Consider the following 21,930-nt stretch of genomic DNA (forward strand, 5'->3'; position numbering starts at 1 on the left):
GAGCTGCAGCTGCTGGCCTACACCACAGCCATGGCAAAGCCAGATAGGAGCCGTGTCTGTGAAATACACTATAGCTCATGACAACACCAGATCCTTAACCCACTGAGCAAGGCCAGGGATTGAACCTACATCCTCAAGGATACTAGTCCTATTCATCACACTGAGCCACAATGGGAACTCCCATTTCTGATTTTATTTATTTGGAAACTCTCCTTTTTTATTGATGAGTCTGACTAGAGATTTATCAATTTTGGAGTTCCCTTTGTGGCTCAGTGGCTAACAAACCTGCATCTATGAGGATGCAGGTTCGATCCCTGGCCTCACTCAGTGGGTTAAGGATCTGGAGTTGCCATGAGACATGGTGTAGGTTGCAGATGCAGCTTGGATCCCATGTTGTTGTGGCTGTAGTGTAGGCCAGTGGCTATAGCTCCAATTTGACCTCTAGCCTCGGAACCTCCATGTGCCATGAGTGTGGCCCTAAAATAGCAAAAAAAAAAAAAAAAAAAAAATCAATTTTGTTTATCTTTTCAAAGAACCAGCTTTCAGTTTTATTGATCTTTTTTTTTTTTAGTCTCCATTTCATTTTTTTCTCCTTTGATTTTTATTATTTCTTTCTTTATACTAACTTTTGATTTTGTGTGTTCTTCTCTAGTTGCCATAGGTGTACAGTTAGGTTGTTTGAGATATTTCTTGTTTCTTTCTTTCTTTCTTTCTTTCTTTCTTTCTTTCTTTCATTCTTTCTTTTTTTTTCTTTTTGGTCTTTTTGCCTTTTCCAGGGCTGCTCCCATGGCATATGGAGGTTCCCAGGCTAGGGGTCTAATCAGAGCAGTAGCTGCTGGCCTACGCCACACAGGATCTGAGCCACATCTGCGAACTACACCACAGCTCACAGCAATGTCAGATCCTTAACCCACTGAGCAAGGCCAGGGATCGAACCTGCAGCCTCATGTTTCCTAGTCAGATTCTTTAACCACTGCACCATGACGGGATCTCCTCTTATTTCTTAAAGTAAGCTTATATCACTATAAATTTCCCTCTTAGTATTGCCTTTGCTGTGTCCTATAGGTTTTGGGTTGTCATGTTTTTGTTTTCATTTGTCTCTAGGTATTTTTTTTTTCATTTATTCTTTGATATCTTCAGTGATTCATTGGTTGTTTAGTAGTGTGTATAGCCTCCACATGTTTGTGATTTTTTTCAGTTTTCTTGTAGTTGATTTCTAGTCTTATAGCATTGTAATCAGAAAAGATGCTTGATATGATTTTAATTTTCTCAAATTTACCAAGGCTTGTTTTGTGACTTAGCATATGATCTATCCTGTAGATTGTTCCATATGCACTTGAAAAGAATATGTATTCTGCTGCTTTGGGGTAGAGTGTTCTATAAATATCAATTAAGTTTACCTGCTCTAATGTGTTATTTAAGGCCTGCGTTTCCTTATTGATTTTATGTCTGGATAATCCATATATTGATATAAGCAGGAATTCAAGTTGGGAGGGAAGAAGTAAAATTTTTGTCACTGTTTGCAGATGACATGATACTATACAGAGAAAATCCTAAAGACACTACTAGAAAACTACTAGAATTCATTAGTGAATTCTATATAAATTTGCTGGATACAAAATTAATGAACAGAAATCAGTTTCATTTCTATACGCTAAGAACGAAATATTATAAGGAGGAGTTAAGGCAACAGTCCCGTTTACCATTGCATCAAAAATAAGAAAATATCTGAGAATAAACAAACCTAAAGAAGTAAAAGACCTGTACTCAGAAAACTAAGACACTGATGAAAGAAATCAAAGACAACACAAACAGATGGAACCATATTACCCAAGGCAATCTACAGATTCAATCCAATCATTATCAAATTACCAATGGCATTTTTTTACAAAACTGAAACAAAAAATTTAAATTTGTATAGAAACACAAAATACCTCAGATAGCAAAAAAAAAAAAAAAACCAAAAAACAAAACAAAAACAAAAACAAAAAATCTTAAGGAAGAACAGAGGTGGAGAAATCAATCTCTCTGACTTCAGATTATACTACAAAGTTACAATAATCAAAACTACATGTTACTAGCACAAAAACAAATATAGATCAATGGAACAGGACAGAAAGCACAAAAATAAACCTACGGACTTATGCTCAATAAATCTACAACAAAGGAGGCAAGAATATACAATGAAGAACAGACAATCTCTTCAATAAATGGTGCTAGGAAAACTGGGCAGCTACATGTAAAAGAATGAAATTAGAACACTCTCTAACACCATATAGAAATAAACTCAAAATGAATTAATTATCTAAATGTAAGACCAGATAAGTCTAAAAATCCTAGAGTGAAACATAGGCAGAATACTTTTGGACATAAATCACAGCAATATTTTTTGGACCTGTCTCCTAGAGTAATGGAAATAAAAGCTAAAATAAACAAGTGGTACCTAAGTAAACTTTAAAGATTTTGCATAGCAAAGGAAATAATGAAAAGAAAACCTATGGAATAAGAGAAAATATTTGCAAATAATGTGATCAATAAGGGCTTAATTTTATGCAAACATCTCATGAACTCAACATAAAAAAAAAAACCTATGAAAAAAATCAGTGGAAGACCTAAATAGACATTTCTCCAAAGAAGGCATACAGATGGTTAAAAGGCACATGAAAAAATACTCAATATCACTAATTACTAGAGAAATTAAAATCAAAACTACTATGAGATATTACCTCACACCAGTCAGAATGCCCATCATTAAAAAGTTTACAAATAATAAATGCTAGGGAGGGTGTGGAGAAAAAGGAACCCTCCTACACTGTTGGTTGGAATGTAAATTGGTGCAGCCGTTTTGGAGATCAGTATGGAGGTTTTAAAAAAAATAAAAATTGAGCTACCTTATGATATAGCAACCCCACTCCTGGGCGTATATCTGGAGAAAGCCTTAATTTGAAAAGGTACATGCACTCCCTATGCTCATTGCAGCACTATTTACAATGGCCAAGACATGGAAGCAAAGTAAATGTCCATTCACAGAGGACTGGAGAAAGAATAAGTGATATAAGAGAAAGACAAATATCACATGATATTACTTAAATATGGAATCTAAAAAGGGGATAGAACTTATTTACAAAACAGGAATTTCTAGACTCAATTGTAGGAACTATTGATTCTACATTGTATCAGAAATCAAAGCAGTAACAGCATAGATCAATATTATGGACCTGTCTGGAACTTGTATTGCCACACTGATACCTCTTATTCTGAGATAAAAGACAACTATGAGTTTCTGGCCCACATCCTTGGTCCCCAAGGACCCTCTGATTCTTTAATTTAGTGGTTCTCAAAGCAGGAGCCATGAATTTCCCAGGGTCTCCAGGTTCCTGTGAAGTCAGACAATTCTCAGAATCATATCGAGACATTCTTTATCTTTCCATTGTATTGATATTTGCACCGATGATGCAAAAGCAACAGTGGGTACAGCTGCCAGAGCCTGCGCACAAATCAAAGTACTAGCCATCGGATGTGCTGACTGTCACTGTCCCTCACCTAACACCCCTCACAGGGAAACCCCAAAGCCCATGTCACTTAAGAACATCCCTCAATGAATGGAATCACTTTGTGGTACAGCAGAAATGATTGCAACATTGTAAATCAAATATACTTCAATAAAACTTAACAAAAAGAACATCCTTCACTAAATAGTAATGTTTTTAAATTATGTATTACATCTCAACTCTTGAGTACAGGTTCACAAAGCCCTGCCTGGTCCACGTGCCCTGTACTCTAGGCCAAGGTGGCCTTGTGGACCTGCTCTTGAAGGCGACTTGCCAGCTGGACACGCTGCTGCTTTCCTGGAGCATGATCTTTCCTTGGACAAAGGACCGACAATGCACGGGTATTTAGCCAGAGGTCCTGGACAAGCATTTTCTCAAAAGTGTCACTTGAGCTTTCAGGTGAAAATCAGAATGTTGGAAAACTTTATCAGCCAGCATTGTTGTCAGAGCTTTTAATGCTCAGACTTTTCTGCTGAGACCTTGGAATATTCCCAGGCATGAGACATGCGTCTGAATCCTAGATTTGCCACCGACTATCTAGAAAACCTCTGTTGGGCTCTTCCTCTCTCTGGGACTTATATCCCAGACTTAAAAAAAAAAAAGTTGAATCCTAGTAAAGGATTTTTTTTTTTTTTTGGTCTTTTTAGGGCCATACATGCAGTATATGGAAGTTCCATAGCTAGGGGTCAAATTGGAGCTACAGCTGCCAGCCTACACCATAGCCACAGCAACAAGGGATCCAAGCCACGTCTTTGATCTACACCATAGCTCACGGCAATTCCAGATCCTTAACCCACTGAGCAAGGGAGGCTAGGGATCAAACCTGAGTCCTCACAGATACCAGTCAGATTCGGTACTATTGAGCCATGACGGGAACTCCTGGAGTAAAGGATTTTTGAAGTCACTTCCTGTTCTTCCATTATCTCCTTTCTTTTCTCCTTTTTTTCTCTCCTCCCAGGCATCAGAGCTTCTAAGAAAGAAGCAAGGGTGTGCAGTATGGGGGTAAAGAGACTGCAACGCTGTTAGTGGAGAATCAGCCCCCTCCTGATCAGTGGGCACCTCGGAACCTGAAAACAAAGGATTCTAATGTATTGCAATAGCCATATGTTGTTATAGCTACAAAGAGTGGGTGCTTTTGTGTGTGTATGTGTGTGTGCATGTGTGTGCCATTTTAAGGCCGCACCCATGGCATGTGGAGGTCCCCAGGCTAAGGGTCGAATCGGAGCTGTAGCCTCCGGCCTATACCACAGCCACAGCCATGTGGGATCCAAGCTGCATCTACGACCTACAACATAGCACATGGCAATGCCAGATCCCTAACCCACTGAGTGAGGCCAGGGATCAAACCTGCATCCTCAGGGATCCTAGTAGGGTTCATTAATTGCTGAACCATAATGGGAACTCTGCTTTTCCTCCACTCTTGAAACATAACTTAGCACCTGCGTGCAGGTTCTTGCTCAGACCTGTCTGCTCCATGCTCATCGCCCTGAGGGTGGAAGAAGTAGATGCTGGGTGAGAGCAGGTGTGGAGAGAAGGCAGTCTTATTGGGCCAAGGCACCTGCAGCCGTCCCCTGATGCAGCATGAGATGAGCGGCCAGGTGAGAAAAGCAGACATCCTGCCAGGAGGAAGCCCCCCCCCCCGCCCCCATTCAAGACACCATGTTCAGCTGAAGGATGCTGACACCTCTGCATGCCCCACATGGAGGCCTGGAAATCTGCACACAGCAGCACATTGCTAAATGCTCTCTGAGGGGGACTGGCTGCTTGCAGAGATGGTGCTCAAGCCAGACTCTGCCTGCATCCAACTTTGCATCTGCCAGTGGACCTCTGCCTCCAGGGGCCACAGGAAGCTGCTTTTGCCAAGCTGGGTTTCCCCAGCAAGGCCGGTTTTGCCACCACTTAGCACTGGCAGTGGTTGAATTCCCTTCAAGTGTGTGTAAGAGAGATAGAGACTGAAGAGAGAGGGGAGGGAGCTAGTCTTGCTTGGGGCTGATCTCTTTGGTTGCTTTTCTGCCAAAAACAAACAAAAAGTCCTCTCTGTCGTCATTGCTTCTCTGCTTAAAATTGTCTGATGAGGACTCCAAAAAGCCAGAGAATTGTTGGCTGTGTCTGGAGGGTTCTACCTCCTTCTTTTAGATTCCTTTACAGTCTGCAGAATGGACAGCCACGAAGAAGAAGGAACCACACTCTGGCTGTGCTCGTGACCCTATACCTGGAGGATCTGGGGAGAAAGGGAAGTGGGTGGTGGGGCTGGGGTCCGGGCAGTGATGGGGCGCTTCCTAGAGACAGGAAGGAAACAGCCTTGTGGGACTAAATCACATGCGACAGAACAAACCGTCACCCCGAAACGAGTGCTCCAGTCGAGTTTGGCTGTAAACACTATTTCCTCCACTCCGCTCTTCTCTTCTCCAGAGGTCTCATGTATATTTCACGGCGTGTCCTACCCACTCTCGCACTCATACATCAAAGGATCTGAGGACAAGAAACCTGATTTTGAAAACATTATTCTTTTAAAGATTGATCCTCTCATCTTGACCACCTCCTTAGCTGGAAGGGAGAGGTTCTCCATAAATTATTTTAATGTGCTTTGCAAAAGGAACTTTCTCACCTCTCCTCCCCAAAACTTTTCCGCACGTATAATTATTCAAGGCCCTTGATTTCGTTTCTTTTTTCCATCCATGCACATTGAGGCGTGTTCAGAAAGAGCACAAGAAAGAAAAAGCTGAAGGGGAAGTGAGAAAATTTGAGAAGTTCGATGGAAACTTTGAGGAATCCCAGGGGTAAGGGGATGGGTCTCTTTGGGTTGCAAGAAGGGACACTAACAGTAGTTTTTCCAATAAATCTCGTAGAAATGAGTGTAAAGATGATGTTTAGAGGTGGTCCTTCAGTCTGGCCCACACTCTGAGATTTCCTGGGTGTGTGGTCTGCTAATCTCAGTGGAGCCTCGGCCCTAGGCCTCCACTTAGAATGCTGTCTGACCAGGAACAGCAAAGCCTCTCACCCCAGACCCCACCCCAGACCCCAGGCCCCAGACCCACCCAGCCCTTGCACTCAGCATTCATCCTCTGAACACCCCACCCAGCTGCCTGTCCTCGGTTCCCTCAACAGGGTGTGACAGTCACCTGCTGAGCCATCACTGGCTGGGGTCTAGAGGTTCTGTGTCCAGGTGTAGTCCAGGTCAACACCAACTGTCTCTAAAGCCTTCTCTCTTTGACCTTAAATGGTGCCACGACTATGACAAACAGGTTCAAGAACTTTGCCAGAATATTTAGCCTGCAGACGCTAAAAACTAACAAAATCGGGCTTCGCATCTTCCTTTCTCACACCAGGTTAGTTTCCAGCTGAGGATTTCCTCGGCAGGGTTCACGTGCAGCTCTTAGCCCAGACCGTCCCACCTCCCTGCTCTGGATCCCTTTGTTCCCAACAAATTGAGGTCTCCTGACCGCTGGTATGTATCTGGTGTCCCTCAAAACAGGGCTGACTGCAGCCTGATCCCTGGAGGCAGCACCCCCTCCCTCGTGGCCATTTCAGCTCCACTCACCTGGCCCAATTCTCATTTGGGGCTATTCTGGGCAACTGCCCCATTGGCACAGGTTCTGAGAACGGTACCAGACTGTATTCCATCCATCGCAGGGTCTCTGTTAGCAGACTTCCTCTGCTCCTATCACCAGTGCCTGCAGCCCGAGAGCTCGCGGGCTCCCCCGTGTGGCTGCTCCCAGGTGCCCAGCAGACCTGCTGCGTAGAGACAGCCGCACCACCGTTGCACCTGCCTAATGCCGTCACTGCGCTGGACCTGTCTGGCCTTTCAGGGATCATGCTGTCCTCCTGTTGTATTGAGTCACTCACTCAGCTTCTGCTGTGAGGTCTGTTCACCTAGAGACCAGCCAGGCCAGGGAGCAGGTCCATCCTTCTTGCCCCTCCCTGGCCGCTCTGTCTATAAGAGCAAGCAGAGCAGGAGGGCTCTGAGCCAGGACGGATGGTTCATTCCACACAAAGGGACAGAGAAGCAAGCAAATGGTGAGTCCTCTGGGGCCCAAGCCCCCCGCCAGGGGCTCTTTCCAGCTCTCCTGTCCCCTTTGTCAAGCCCAACAGGCGAGACAGGCTCCTGTGGTGTCAAAAAGAGGGAAAAGCACACCGTACTCTTGTAAAAGGTCTTTAGAGCATATTCTACCGGCCCTGCGAGATTTTCCGTGCTGCTCAAGCTGCCCCCACCGTGAAGCGTGTCTGCATTAGCACTCGTTTTAATAGGATTTGAATGATGACTCTGGGCCCTATTTATATGCTGGAAGGTTTCCATCAGCCTCATGCTCAAAAAAGGTCATTTACAGAGCAGTTTGTGATCATTAATACAAGACAGATCTTCAAAGCAGCTTCGGAATTGAAACAATTTTCCTGAATGTTTTTGTCAAACTGGTAACTGTGAACAGGATTTGATCACTTGAACGTGTCAGATGTAGATGAGCTGGGAAATCTTAAAAAACTTTCAAATCTTAAAAAACAACAGCAACAACAAAAGCAACAACAACACACCAAACAAACCCAAACCTGTTTCTTCAAAGCCCCTCATATTTGGGCCTCTTGCAGGGAGGGGGCCTGAGGCAAAGGGAAGAAGTGGCCCTAATTCAAAGGCCGGGGGGGTGGGGGTGGGGGTGGGGGGACAGGGTAGGGGTCAGTCAGCCCTGGAGAGAGCTGAGTGGTCCAGGGCAGGGACTTAGGAAGCGCAAGTCTGCAGTGCAGAGCCTGCGCAGCGACCGTCCCAGCTCATCGGTGGAGTGCTGTCGCCACCAGGTGGGAAGTTGTAGGCACTGCATCTGGCCCCACAGGCTGCGGGGCTGAGGCCCCAGTGCAGGTGACCATCCAGGGGGAGGAGAAGCCAGTGCTGTTAGCTGAGCAGAAGGGCGGAGACCCCTTTGTCTTGTGCTCTGTGACAGAAACAGAGTGCAGGCCCAATGGGGAGAAGGAGCAGCAGGCTGGATCCAAGCAGGGCCTGTCTCTGGGAGTCCCTGTGGCCATCAGAGCCCCCCCCCCCCATTCCAGTGGGCCATGGAGGAAAATGCATTGTTAGCTGGGGAACTGGCCCGGCTGCTGAGAGTGGGGTACCAGGGCTCGGGGATGTGTCACTGCAGCTGAAGAAGGGCCTCCCTGGTCACAGACCCCATGAGGGCAGGGCTGTGGTCTTATTAGCCTCTGTGACCACACTGCCTGATGTGGGGTAGGCAGTGGGTGTAAGAAAGCTTTTAATTATCTCCTCTAAAAGCATAATTGGAAGCCTGCTATGTGCTGCAAACACAATATTGAACAGACCCAGATCTCCACGTGGCGCCTGTTTTCCATGCCCCAGGCAGATGATCACCAAGATCCCACCTAACACATGTGATACATCCAAGAGTGACAGGAACGAGACAATTTAAACAGGGAGGGAAAGGGGAGTGGCCAGCGGCCAGAGGTGGGGAGGTGTGATGGGCACACCCGGGGGCACCCCTGGGAAGGGGCAGGATGCATAGGAGTGGTGCAGGTGTGAGGTCCTCTGGGCAGCGGGATCCCTGCTGTGGAAGAAGTGATCCCTGGGCTGAGCCCTGGGCTGGGCAGCTTAATGGGGCTACAGATGCTGGACAAACCGGGAAGTGCCCTTCTAGACCGTGTACATACGCAACGCCCTGAGTTAACGAGTCAGACAGACAGACAGAGAAGCAGCATTTGTGTGTGTGTGTGTGTTTTAGGGCTGTACCTGTGGCATACGGAGGCATATGGAGGCTAGGGATCAAATCGGAGCTACAGCTGCCGGCCTACACTACAGCCACAGCAATGTTGGATCCGAGCTGTGTCTTCGACCTACACCAGAGCTCACAGCAACGCTGGATCTTTAACCCACTGAGTGAGGCCAGGGATCCAACCCTCAACTCATGGTTCCTAGTCAGATTTGTTTCCACTGCACCATGACGGGAACGCCAAAGCAACATTAAAAAGGGGCTGTGATTAGGTGCCTGTGTCTAGGGCAGGGGGGTGCGGGCGGTCATGGACCTGCCATCCAGCCAGATCTCCTTCCTGAGATGGGCCATATCCATGGCTCGAGCACAGTTCCAAGTGCCCCTGCGAGTGGAAATGCGTCGCTGTGTGGACGTACATTGTTTCCCTGTGTAGGGAACTGTGTTGTGGTTCTTTCTCAGCACAGCATCAAAGGTCTTTAAGGGGCAGCCAGGAGGCACCTCACCATGGGCCCTGGGGCCCTGACAGCCTGGCTTTTATCTGTCATCTCTCCTGACAGGGAGCTGGACCGCAAAGGCCGCCCACCAGCCTCTCACCAGCCATCCCCTCCCTGTGAACAAGGAGCTGTGAGTTGACTCACAGGGACAGGCGTGGATGACCGCTGAAGCCCAGGTGCTGCCTTGTCGCTTGGGCTGGGATGCCCAGAATCTCAGGCAGGCTGAGCCCCCACCCTGCTGCTGGTGCCCACAGTTGTGCCCTTGGCTCAGAGCATCTTTCACCTAAACTCGTCACGCCTCAAATCCCAGACCAAGACTGAGTCCTTAGTGATAACGCCCCAGTAGAGTCCACACTGACAGCTCGATGCGCATCTTCTCCTTTCTCTCTCCCCACATAGAGTGAGTGCTGCTCCAGGAGAAGGTCCCTCTGGTTACTCCTCACCCCCCGGGCAGGAAAAGCCATCCCCTCTGGGCATAAGGGACAGAGAGGGACCATATCCTGTCCCCTCATCCCTCAGGTGCTGGGAGAAGAGCTGTCTCTCTCCACCAGCAGCTCTCCCTCTCCACCACTGCCCACTGAGGGAGGATGGCCTGCAGGTGCATGAGAAACTGAGGGGGGCTGGCCTCACCATGAGTGCAGGTGGCCCTTACCCTGGACAGGAGACCAGTCTGACATCCAGTGACCACACTGGGACTTTAAACCGCAACCACCTCCCAAGCAGTAGAACTGTTTTTCAAACACGCAAAATAACAGCCTATCAGCGCTGAAAAGAGCCTTAAAACATACCAGTTCCAGTCCCACCCCAGCCTTTTACAGATGAAGTCCCAGGCCCAGAGAGTCTGAGGCTTGATTGAGGTTCTTATTAGTTCAAGGAACCAACTCAGCCTGCTTTGAATCTTGCAACGTTTTCCCCACAACAGGATAAATCCACTTCTGGGTTCTGACAATGGAACCAGCCAGAAGGGAGTCACTATATACCCCTGTGCAAACTGTGGGAAAATCCGAGGCCTGGCGCCCATCAGGTACGGCTGCAGCCTCTGGCTCTGTGTACCACCACATCCTTGTAAAGGGACACTGAAATAACACAGGCGAAAGTTATCAGAAAAGTGCAACCGCCAAACAGGGGACGTAAGAAAATACGAAAAGAAGTGATTGCATTTGGTTCTAAGGAATCCCTCTATTCTTACTCTTTGCCTGGTTGCTCACTTAGGACATAAAGTGCTTTAGAAATTGTGGAACAAGGCCGTATGGATGTAGTTACACATTCTCATAATGGCCTTCTGAACTATGTATAACTGGTGTCATTTACCGGGAGTCCAAGAGCAGAAGCCACTGCTATTTGCTCAGAGACCTACAGCAGGAAAGGGTGACCCTGAATTTGAATAGGGCCGTCAGCATCCAGATGCCAGGCTCCTGTTTCTTCAAGGGCACATGTTCTCTTCTGCTAGGTTAGGAGTGAAGAACTCTTGCCTCTAGGAACTCTCATGCTTGGCTCTGCAACTGAGCCCTTGAAAGAAGTCTGGATCAGAAGAATTTCCATTCTTTTTTTAGGAGGAACAAACCACAGGTGGCAGGGACTCAGAGATGGCCTAGCCTGCCTTTCTTGTTTATCAAGGAGTAAAGTCAGACCCAGAGAGGGGAAAGGATTTGCATCAGTTGTGTAAAAACACTGCTGTGCTCGCAGGAACCTTGCAAACTGGTGAGGTTGAAAATGTGGTCCTCTATTATTGCTCCATCCTGCTGTCCTGTGGCCTCTTCCCCCGGGATCAGCATGGCCACACCCGACCCCCTGGGGGTCTCACTCCTGGAGCTGCCCATTTGCAGAGTGAGGTGCTGTCCATCCTGCTTTGGGCAAACACTCCCAATACATTCAGACAAAGTTCTACCAACTCTGTCCCCTGACCCATAGAGAGGTTGAAAGGATGGTTATCTTTGAGGGCAGAGTTCTAGGTAATTGTTATTCTTTTTTCTATATTGTTTGCTATTTCCCCCTTTTTTAAAAAAAAAAAAACCATTTTACAAAGAAAATATATTTCCTTTCTAAACATGAAATAATATGCCTTTTTAAAGCCTTTTCTCAGCACATGGTCACAACGAAAATTGACCTGATAAGCTTATTTACATTAAATTATTAAAGATGGATGTGGACGTGTTTTGGTTCCAGCCTCAGCATTATAATCTAATGTGGTTCCTTAAACCCAAATACTGAAACCCTAAATGCAATCAGGGCATTCTGGTTTACTGGGGTCAGACTTAGAATTGGGGCCAGTGGGGTTCAGGCAGGTGAAGAAGCCCTTGAACTCTGCTTGGAATAACTTGCCCCTGCATTGCCACAAAGTAATTGTGTCCCTAATGGACCCGAACCAAAAAATCCTCATTAGCTGGATTTTTATTTACCTATGGGAAATGTATAGCAGTTTCAATCTTTTTGTCTCAATGGCAAAATCATGAGCCAGTGCCCAACCCATTTCTTCATCAAAATGCTATGTCTCTGATCTCTCAGTGCTTCCCTATTTAGGTTCTGGTTTCTGGGAAATATATGCCACTGAATTGCCTGCACAAACTGCTGATATGCTGCCCTGTGTCCTGTGAGGTTCTGTGTCAGCAGACGGGGGGAAGAATCTGGCAGGATAACCTGAGTCAGAGGAGTTATGCCCAGGAGGAACATTTTAGGTACCTGACTTTGCTAACCGAGGGACATTGTGTACATGAAATAACACATCTGGTCAACATCTTCCTGTGTTCCATTAGCCCAGACTCTTTATAGGCCCATTTCCCATGCTGGTGTCAGACAGAACAACTGGGGTTCTGGCAGCCTGGGATAAACCCACAGTACCTGAAGAGCCTGGCAGTCTCAGCCACAAATCCTCTTGCAAGAACTAGCTGAAGCTGAGTTTACAATGCAAGGCGGAAGGAGACAATCCGGATCAGGACATAACTACTTATATCCTCAAAGAATAATGCGATTCAGAGCTCGAGGGTCAGAGACCTTTTGAGACCATCAAATCCAATTTCTTAAACTGCAGAAGAACCAAACCCTCAAATTTATGGAAAGAGTAGCCTGGAAACAGAATGATGCAATGCCGAGACCATGTGCTTTAGAGGCTCATAAACATACATTTGACTGTTGTTTGCCCTGTGTAGTGGGTGAACCACGGTGGGCAAGTCACTTAAGTGGCAAAACCTCCACAGCAGCATAATGACACCAAAGGACAAGTTACCATCAGTAAGTGACAGTGAAGTGGTGGTTTGCCTGTGTTTGAGCCGAGGAGTGTAAATACCCAGAGAGATGCATACAAGACGGTCAGACTGAAGACGATCAGAGAAAGTGTGCTGGCATTGGGCATGGAGGGCTCACGTGAAGCTTTGGGTGAGAGGGTGTGAGCTTCCCAAGGGGACCAGTGATGCCTTGGAAGCCAGCCCACCCCCCTTTCCTGTGTCTGGAGCTCAGGGTGGTACCACACACCCAAGGACAGAGAGGCCATAAGGCTCACCTCCAGTGATGCCCTATAACAAAGCCCATCACACAACGGCCCTCTCCCAGCAGAGCCTGGCTTGACTTGATGGCCCCAGGGAGAAGGGGAGCCCAGGAGCCATGCTGGCATCTTTGGAGCTGATGGAGAGTCCACCTGGGAGAGGAGAAACACACCACCGTTTCCTAAGGAGGACACACCAGCCCCAGCTCTGCTAAATTCCACTTCTAACAAAGAGTAGGATCTGTGTCTCGGTGTCCTTAGTCCATATTAACAATAAATAAAGCTTCAATAAATATGCAAAGCAAAAACTAATTTAAATTGACATTCGTGTCGGGTGGGGTGAGAGAGAGTCCTTTACACCATAAAGTGATTTAGGATCTATTACCTCGGGCATCTGCATTACAAATTTACCTCTCATTACAGCTCTGTTAAAGGGAGAAGGCAGTTTCTCAAAAACATTCAAGGCAGAGTTTATTAGCATAAATTTGCATAATAATTAGCCCCTCAGCAAGCAGAGGCTATCCTGTCTTTCAAACATGCAACTTTCAATGTCAATTTTCCCTGCTTGGCTGCTTGTCCGTGTTTGTCTAAAGCTCCTGGAACCGCTGGCCCTGATGGTTGCTTAGTTCTTTCCTACGGGTCCACGTGGGCTCCAGATTTCACAACCTCTTACCTAGGTCTCCTCCTGAAAGTACGAATGCAGGTGTCCCAGTGGGGACGTGGGTGAGGAGCAGCCCAGCCTGGGGTCCACCTGTGTGTGGACAAAGGGAGCTGGTCACACACTTTCTACTCTCAGATGTCAAACCCCATGGAGAGAACTAGCAGTGTGGTCAATCCCTAAAGGAGGAGCTAACCCCTAGTCAGAGTTTATTTTGGGATGTGTGAATCCATGTGGTTTATCAGCAGTTTCCTTTATAATTCTGTTGTGTCTAAGCTAATATTATAATTATCTCCGGCTGCCTGGACCCCTGCTGGCGGGGTGGTCAGGGCAGGCAGCTGAAAGCACAGGAGTGAAGACCAAGCCGGATAGCGGTCTGGGCAGCGGGCTGAGGGGTGACTGATGTTGGTTTTCTGGACTCTGTCAGGAGTAGAAGGTGGGGGGGGGGAGGCCATTCCCTGGGTTTAGATATATTTCTGTAAATTTAGAGGCAGCCCCCGACCTCCTGAGTTGTACCTAGTCCTCTTCAGATAAACTGGGCTCCTCCCCACCCATCAAGATGAATATGGATGTTTGCCTGCAAAGGGAGCTAAGGATAGAGAAAGTGGGTCCACAAGCACCTTCCCAAGGGGCCAGATAACAGAGCATTTGTCATCGTACTGAACTGGACATGGCCCTGTGGGGCTCCTGGGTGCAAGAGCCCTTCTGTGTCCCCCATTTCTTGTTCTTAGGAAATGGCCCTCATTCAGCCACCATGACCTTCCCTGAGTTCCTGGGACAGGCTCAGACAGTTGCTGATCAGGGAAGGGAGGAACAGTCAAGCAACAACAGTACAGCCTTGGGGCAGGATCCTGGTTCCCTCTCAAGGGATACACATAGTAATATAGGCAGGCATCTTATACACCTAAGAGAAAAGTCCTATTCCTTATGCTGTTTTTCAGAAATGAATAAAACTGAACAGCTTAGAGTCCTTCTCCCTAAACACAATCGCCCATAAGCTCAAGATTAGGCACCTGAGCACAAGTGCCTGTGGGTTAAAGATTATTAGCACATGTTGTTTTTCCGGAACTTTCCTAGTTTGTTCTGATCTCTGATCAATACGCCCTTTTTGCAAGAACTGTTATTCTAGGCAATAACCCAGAAGACCACCATCTTGATCATACAGAGATTTCCTGACTCCAGCTTTGATGACTAAATTCCCCCAAAGAAAGAAGAATGCATGTTTGTCCCAATCCCGATTCCTATCTGAAAACATGTTTTTCTCTTTTTTACTATAAAACTGTTCGCAATTCTTTCGGGTGGTGGGGGCTACATTCTTTAGGGCATTAGCCTGTTGTGACCCTCCCTTGCCTGGCAAAGCAACAAAGCTCTTTCTTTTCCGTTTACCCAAAACTCTGTGTCTGCATTTCAATTTGGCAGGAGCAGACAGAATCCACATTCTGGCAACAATAGCCCAGATAACTTTCATCTGTGAAAAGAAAACATGCCCTGTTGGTGTGTGTGAGGCAAAGCCCCTCTCATCTCACCAAGGGGCTTTGTCCCATCAGAGCAGTGAGAGGGGTCAGGACAACCAAAGGTTTGCAGTGCTTCAAGGAGCCTGAGGCAGGTAAAGCCACATCCAGACATACATAGATTTGGCCTTGATCTCTTCTCACAAGTGGAGTGAGGATACAAATGTGATTTATTGAGCATTTACTATATCTGAAGCCCCTTTTGAAAAATCCTCCTGTTATTTCAAGTGATAAGTATTATGAATTGTACATCTCCATGTGTAAATGAGACATGAAAACCTGTCAATTCCAAAACACACATTCTTTCAAAGCAATAGCAGGACTTAAAGCAAAATCACTGGCCTGGGCATCAGCCATGTGCCCCAGTGCTGGTGCCCCCTTCTGTGTGATGTGTAATTTCCTTCAAGTGTGAAAAAGTGGACAATAAGGAGATACTGGAGCTGGAAAAGGTGCTTTGTTGTCACATCTATCTGTTGTTCATTTTTTAAATGATGGGGAGGGTGCCAGACTCTTTCATAATTTTGCTAAGTGTTTGGACTCTTCTCCACAAAAATGCACCAATTGATATTCACTCAAAATTCTGAAGACTTGGCATTCACGGGCTTCCTCTAAAACTTTCTCTTCCTAATGATCCTGCAAATCCAAGAGTAAATCTTCATGATATAGTCCAATCTTCTCATGTTATAAATGGGAAACAGGCTCAGAAAGGATAAGATACATGTCCAAAGTAACAGAATTGCGAAGCAGTTACGTTGAAGTTGCATGTCCAGGAGAGCCCTGTGTCACCCTCACTCCATTCCTCAAAGAGTCCTGTGCTGATCCCAGTACTCATGCTGGGTTTGGCAAAATAAGCAGGAGGAAGACGAAACCTAGTAAGGAAGGGTGGGTGACTATTAATGAGCATCGGTTTCTTAAATGGCAACGCAAGGGTTCTAGAGCTAATGACACACAACTTTGTGAATACGCTGAACACCCCTGAATCATATACTTCACAAGTGATACATTTTAGGATACGGGAATTGCATCTTAATTTCTAAAATCCTGCTATGATAGTCATTCAAAATGCTGCTAAGAACTTTATATTTAAGGAAATAAATAGGGGACTAAACATTTAAAATGATTCAGGATAATCCTCTAGGTTTTAGGGAGGGGTAAGTGTGTTTAGAAAGAGAAACCAGAAAGAGGCATAGAGCTGCTATTGTTGTTTGTCCCTTAAGGACCTTATTTATTTAGGGGTAGAAAAACATAAACATGAAAAGTAAGAAGACAGTAGTGATAAAAACAGACATGCTGACAAAGGAGGGACTCTGTCACGAGGTCTGTCTCTAGGATTCACCCAGAGAAGACGCAGTCTCTTACACAACCTACTTAATCTGGGGACTGTAGTGACACTCAAAGGTGAAATAAATCTACAAGATATGACCTGTATTTTGGAACTGCTATGTGATTACCCATCAGAGAAGCATATTCACTGTATATCAGACAAGAGAAAACTTTTGATCACAGCACTGGTCTTAGGAGGGGACAGAACAGTGTGCTCAGGACTAACTTGACCAGTCTCTGCTGTGGGCAAACCTCTGACACCCCCTGCCTAATAGACATTGGGGTTCTCAGGACCAGAGAGCCAATTTTGAGGTTTTGTAGACTCAGTGCTGTGATCCAGACTCGACTAACATAGGATGTCTCCATCAGGAGAACAGAGCCTGAGAGAGGGTTTGTGCAAAGATAGATTATTTTATGGATGTGACCCCAGGAGACAGGGAGGGCTGAACTGTGGAAGGAGGACAAGTTGGTACAGAGGAGGGACCTCGAGTGAGGCTCTGGAGCTAAGCTGAGGAATAGATGACTCCAGTACTGCAGTGTCCTTCCAGATGGCCATGTAAATGCACATCTGCCTTGTCCACCCTGAGAGATGGTAAGGAAAGAACATACCCTCCACCTCCACTTCTCCACCTGCAGGGTGGCATCATGGCTTGCTACCTGTTTCATACTTGGGTTAATGTCTGAGCTTTTAAAGGATTCCTCCAGAAACCTGCCAAGCCCTGGGGCAGAAAAGCCAGTTATAGCTGAGGTGAGAGGCTCGCTGTTCACATCTAGGAGAAGCATCTCCCTGCAGAACTAGTTGGAATAAAGGTTGAGCAGAAAGGATGTGTGGGGGATGCAGCAGGTGTTAGATTTGGTACATCTCCACAGCCCTCAGGGACCAGAGAGAACCCATGCCAAGGGATAGCATTACTGGCCAGGTTCCAACAATGGAAACCCAAGAGCTCATGGGACCAGCATGAGATGAGGGGTTCCAGCTCCATTCACAGTGCTGGACCCAAAACTGAAGCCAGTGATTCTCCTGTTGCTTACACAACTTTCACAGAACCTAGATGCCATGAAGGTGGGATTACGTCAACTCCCTTTACGTAATGGTGAACGTCAATGTGAACATAGTAGGGTCTCAACAAACAGCTGGTGTGTGTGGGATCATGGATCTGAGAGGAAAGCAAACTCCCTTTTGGTCTTTGCATCCTAATCAATAATGCTACTGCCAACCACCCATAAACAGCCCTACAAGTTCATACACTATTTCATCAAAAAGTCACCAAATCGCTTAAAAGAAGAGCAGTGGCTTACCACATCTGTTTCATGAATAAATAAACAGGCTTAGGCTGGTGGCCCAAGGTCACACAGGTTGTACACAGCACAGCCAGAGCTCAAAATCAGTTTGACTTCTTCAGAAACGTATATTCTTAAATATTAATTTACCTTCCATACCCTCCATCTGTTCCTTAACGTGAATGAACCTAGTAATGGAATCTCATTTATTATGTGCCAAGAGAGCATGTTCAATCTTGAAAGAGCCCTTGGGGCTGCACAGAATAAGTCAATCCACATTCTTTCTCTCAATATGCAAGGCTACTTGAAACATCTATATTTTTCTAGAATTCAGTTTCAAATGATAACCTTTCATTTTTCTAAGACCACCAAAGTAAAAGAGCTACTTAACTTCTCTACCATCTGGCCTCGGATGTTATGCAAAGGAATATGCATACTGTTTTAGCTAAGCTAGAAGTCCAGGACAAAGGTTTTATTCTTCTGGTGCTGGTGTGGTGGTCCCTCTCTGGCCACCAGGAGGCTAAAAGTTCTAGTAACTCTACTCACACTATTTCTGGTGCCAGCTCTGTGAACTGGAGACTGGCACTTGCCATCTGCCTTATATGGATTGAATCATGAGCCACTACAGCAGCCAACCCTCAACACCCCCTGAAAGGAGTTCAGGGTGGAAGATCAGGAGTGAAGCACTCTGTGTTCTGGAAAAACTGGTAGAACAGGTCTACCAGTTTGAGATTGCATGAGCCCAATTCTTGCATCTCCTCAGTATCTAGAAAAGCACTGAAATCCTTCAGGATGACATCTGCTCCTTGTGACTAGCAGGGACCTTCTGCAAAATGTCTGCTTCATTGCTTGTACCTTTACCAAAATCACATATATACCGACCTTCCTCCCTGCCTCTTTGGAGCAATTTCTCAGAGCTTCTGAAATGGTGCCTCCTGGGATATAGTCCTCATTTTTCCTCAAGTAAAACTGAACTCTCAACTTTTAGGTTGCACATATTTTTAAAGTTGACAGTTTGTTATAATGTATCCTGTGTGTTCCAGCTCCCTTTCAGGTGGAGAAGAAAGCTGATGGTGGTGGTGGCACATAGAGAATTTAACCATCAGATTTCAGAGAAACTTTAGTCCAGCTCCCACGGAGAAGGAAGCTGAGACCTGGTGGAAAAATAACACCTAATAGCTTGTCTGGACTCTCAACACAAGGATCCTTGGAGATGCTTGCAAGATTAGATTGGTTCACAGACTCAGGGCAGGACACTCGTGCAACTCAGCACTTAAAATGCTGGCATGGGTGGAAAAAGAGCAACTTTCAGCCCATTTCAAAAACTGTCCACAGTGAGACACAGAGGTGTACAACCATGCATAGGACCCAGGTATCCCTGTGCATCCATGATCACACTCTCTTTCAGACATCCTCACCACCACCACCACACCATCATCCTCACCATCACTATCATCACCACCACCATCCTCACCATCACCACCACCATCCTCACCACCACCATCCTCACCATCACCATCCTCACCATCACCATCACCATCACCATCACCATCCTCACCATCACTATCATCACCACCACCATCCTCACCATCACCATCCTCACCATCACCATCACCATCCTCACCATCACCATCCTCACCATCACCATCACCATCCTCACCATCATTATCATCACCACCACCATCCTCACCATCACCATCCTCACCATCACCACCACCATCATCATCACCATCCTCACCATCACCATCCTCACCACCACCATCCTCACCATCACCATCCTCACCATCACCATCACCATCATCATCACCATCCTCACCATCACTATCATCACCACCACCATCCTCACCATCACCATCCTCACCATCACCATCACCATCCTCACCATCATTCATCACCACCACCATCCTCACCATCACCATCCTCACCATCACCACCACCATCCTCACCATCACCATCACCATCACCATCCTCACCATCACTATCATCACCACCACCATCCTCACCATCACCACCACCATCCTCACCACCACCATCCTCACCATCATTATCATCACCACCACCATCTTCATCATCACCATCCTCACCATCACCACCACCATCCTCACCACCACCATCTTCACCATCACCATCCTCACCATCACCATCCTCCTCACCACTATCATCACCATCATCACACACTTCAAGACCGGGGAGGGGAGTCAGAGCAGAGTGAAAGGAGCGAGTGGACTGGTTGTGAACCTCTCACATGGTCCCCACTTCCTATCAGCCTCAGCTGTGCTTTGTCAGACAAAAAAGTAGAATGTGGCCTCTCTCTTAAAGTAGCTGGATGAGAAATGTTGGCACTGACAGATATCAGAGGTGACTGTGGGATCGATATTTCTGTGACATTGTCAGGACTGGTTTGGCAATCTGCTATATGCTTACCAGCCTTTTATTACTGGGTCATGCAGAAACCAAGTTTCTCTGAAGACTGAGCCTGAGAAGAGGTTCCTTGGATCTCAGACCTTTTCTTTAATAAAGACATAGACCGGGACAAGACTGGGTGACAGGTGAATCCTTTTATTCTTCCTGTGCCTTTCTAAAGCAAGGCTGACATTTTCCCCCGCTGGAGGGATTAAGAGGAAGGTTTGGGATATGCTGAATTGTGCATGTGGGAGGTGCAAACGCTGCATAGAAGGCCGTGGTTTACTGCTATTTGCTTCAGACTGTTCTGCTCTGAGGCTGGACAGCACTGTTCGCACACACAGATGACTTTATTGCTACCTCTCACACCTGAGACCTATAAAGGAGGCTTGGCCAAGAGAAAAATGTGGCCTAGCTGTCTGGGGACTCTGGGCATGGAATCAGGAGGAGGAGATTCTTTAGAGCAAGCCAGGATATCTCACTTCCCCTGTGTCTGAAGCACTCTCTATCCTGGAGAGACCCTGGCCCTCTCAAAGCATAGACTACTTCTGGAACCAGAAAGAGCCAAGAGCAATCAATTCTGCCTCCCAAATCCCAATCATCTGGTAGCTTCTTTCTCTATTTCCTCAGTTATTTGAATGATAACTTATGCACGATCATTGAAATATCTTGAAAAAAATAAAACATTTAATGTAAAATCCAGTCTCTTATTCTCCCACTACATTACTCATTTTTAGAATTTTAGAAATACACTGTTTTCTCCCATAATTTCTTCTTTGCATGTATAAACATATATAAAAACTGAGCACATTCCTTTTTTTAGAGAAGTTAACGGAGCATGTAATATTTTATACTTCAACATTTTATAGATATCCTTTCAAGACACAACATGTATATTTGTCAAAGAATTAGCTACTTCTGACTATACATTTACTGTTCTGAACTATTTGCCCCCTTTCCTCAATTCCAAAAATGTCTCCACATTAATGACTCAGGCTTTTGAGGAAAGGGTCATTTCTGGGATGAATTATTATAACTCTCCACTTCTCTGTGTTATGCAGACCTCAAAGATATCATCTTCACTGTCTCACATTTGTATGCCATGTGTGAATGCAGGCTGCCATTATCACCACCATCACCACGACCACTGTCATCTTTCCCATCATCATCCCCATCATCACCCCCCCATGACCATGATGATCACCATCATTCTTATCACTATTACCACCACTATTCCACCATCACCATCTTCACACCGTCATCCTCACCACCATCACCATCACCAGCACCACCACATCAGCACCACCATCAGCACCACCATCAGCACCACCACCCCCACCATCCCCACCATCATCCCCATCATCACCCTCGTGATCACCATGATCACCACCATCACCACCACCATCACCACCACCAGCACCACCACATCAGCACCACCATCAGCACCACCCCCCCACCATCCCCACCATCATCCCCATCATCACCCTCGTGATCACCACGATCACCACGATCACCACCACCAG

Source organism: Phacochoerus africanus, chromosome 11 (assembly GCF_016906955.1).
Source record: "Phacochoerus africanus isolate WHEZ1 chromosome 11, ROS_Pafr_v1, whole genome shotgun sequence".
Classification (NCBI taxonomy): domain Eukaryota; kingdom Metazoa; phylum Chordata; class Mammalia; order Artiodactyla; family Suidae; genus Phacochoerus; species Phacochoerus africanus.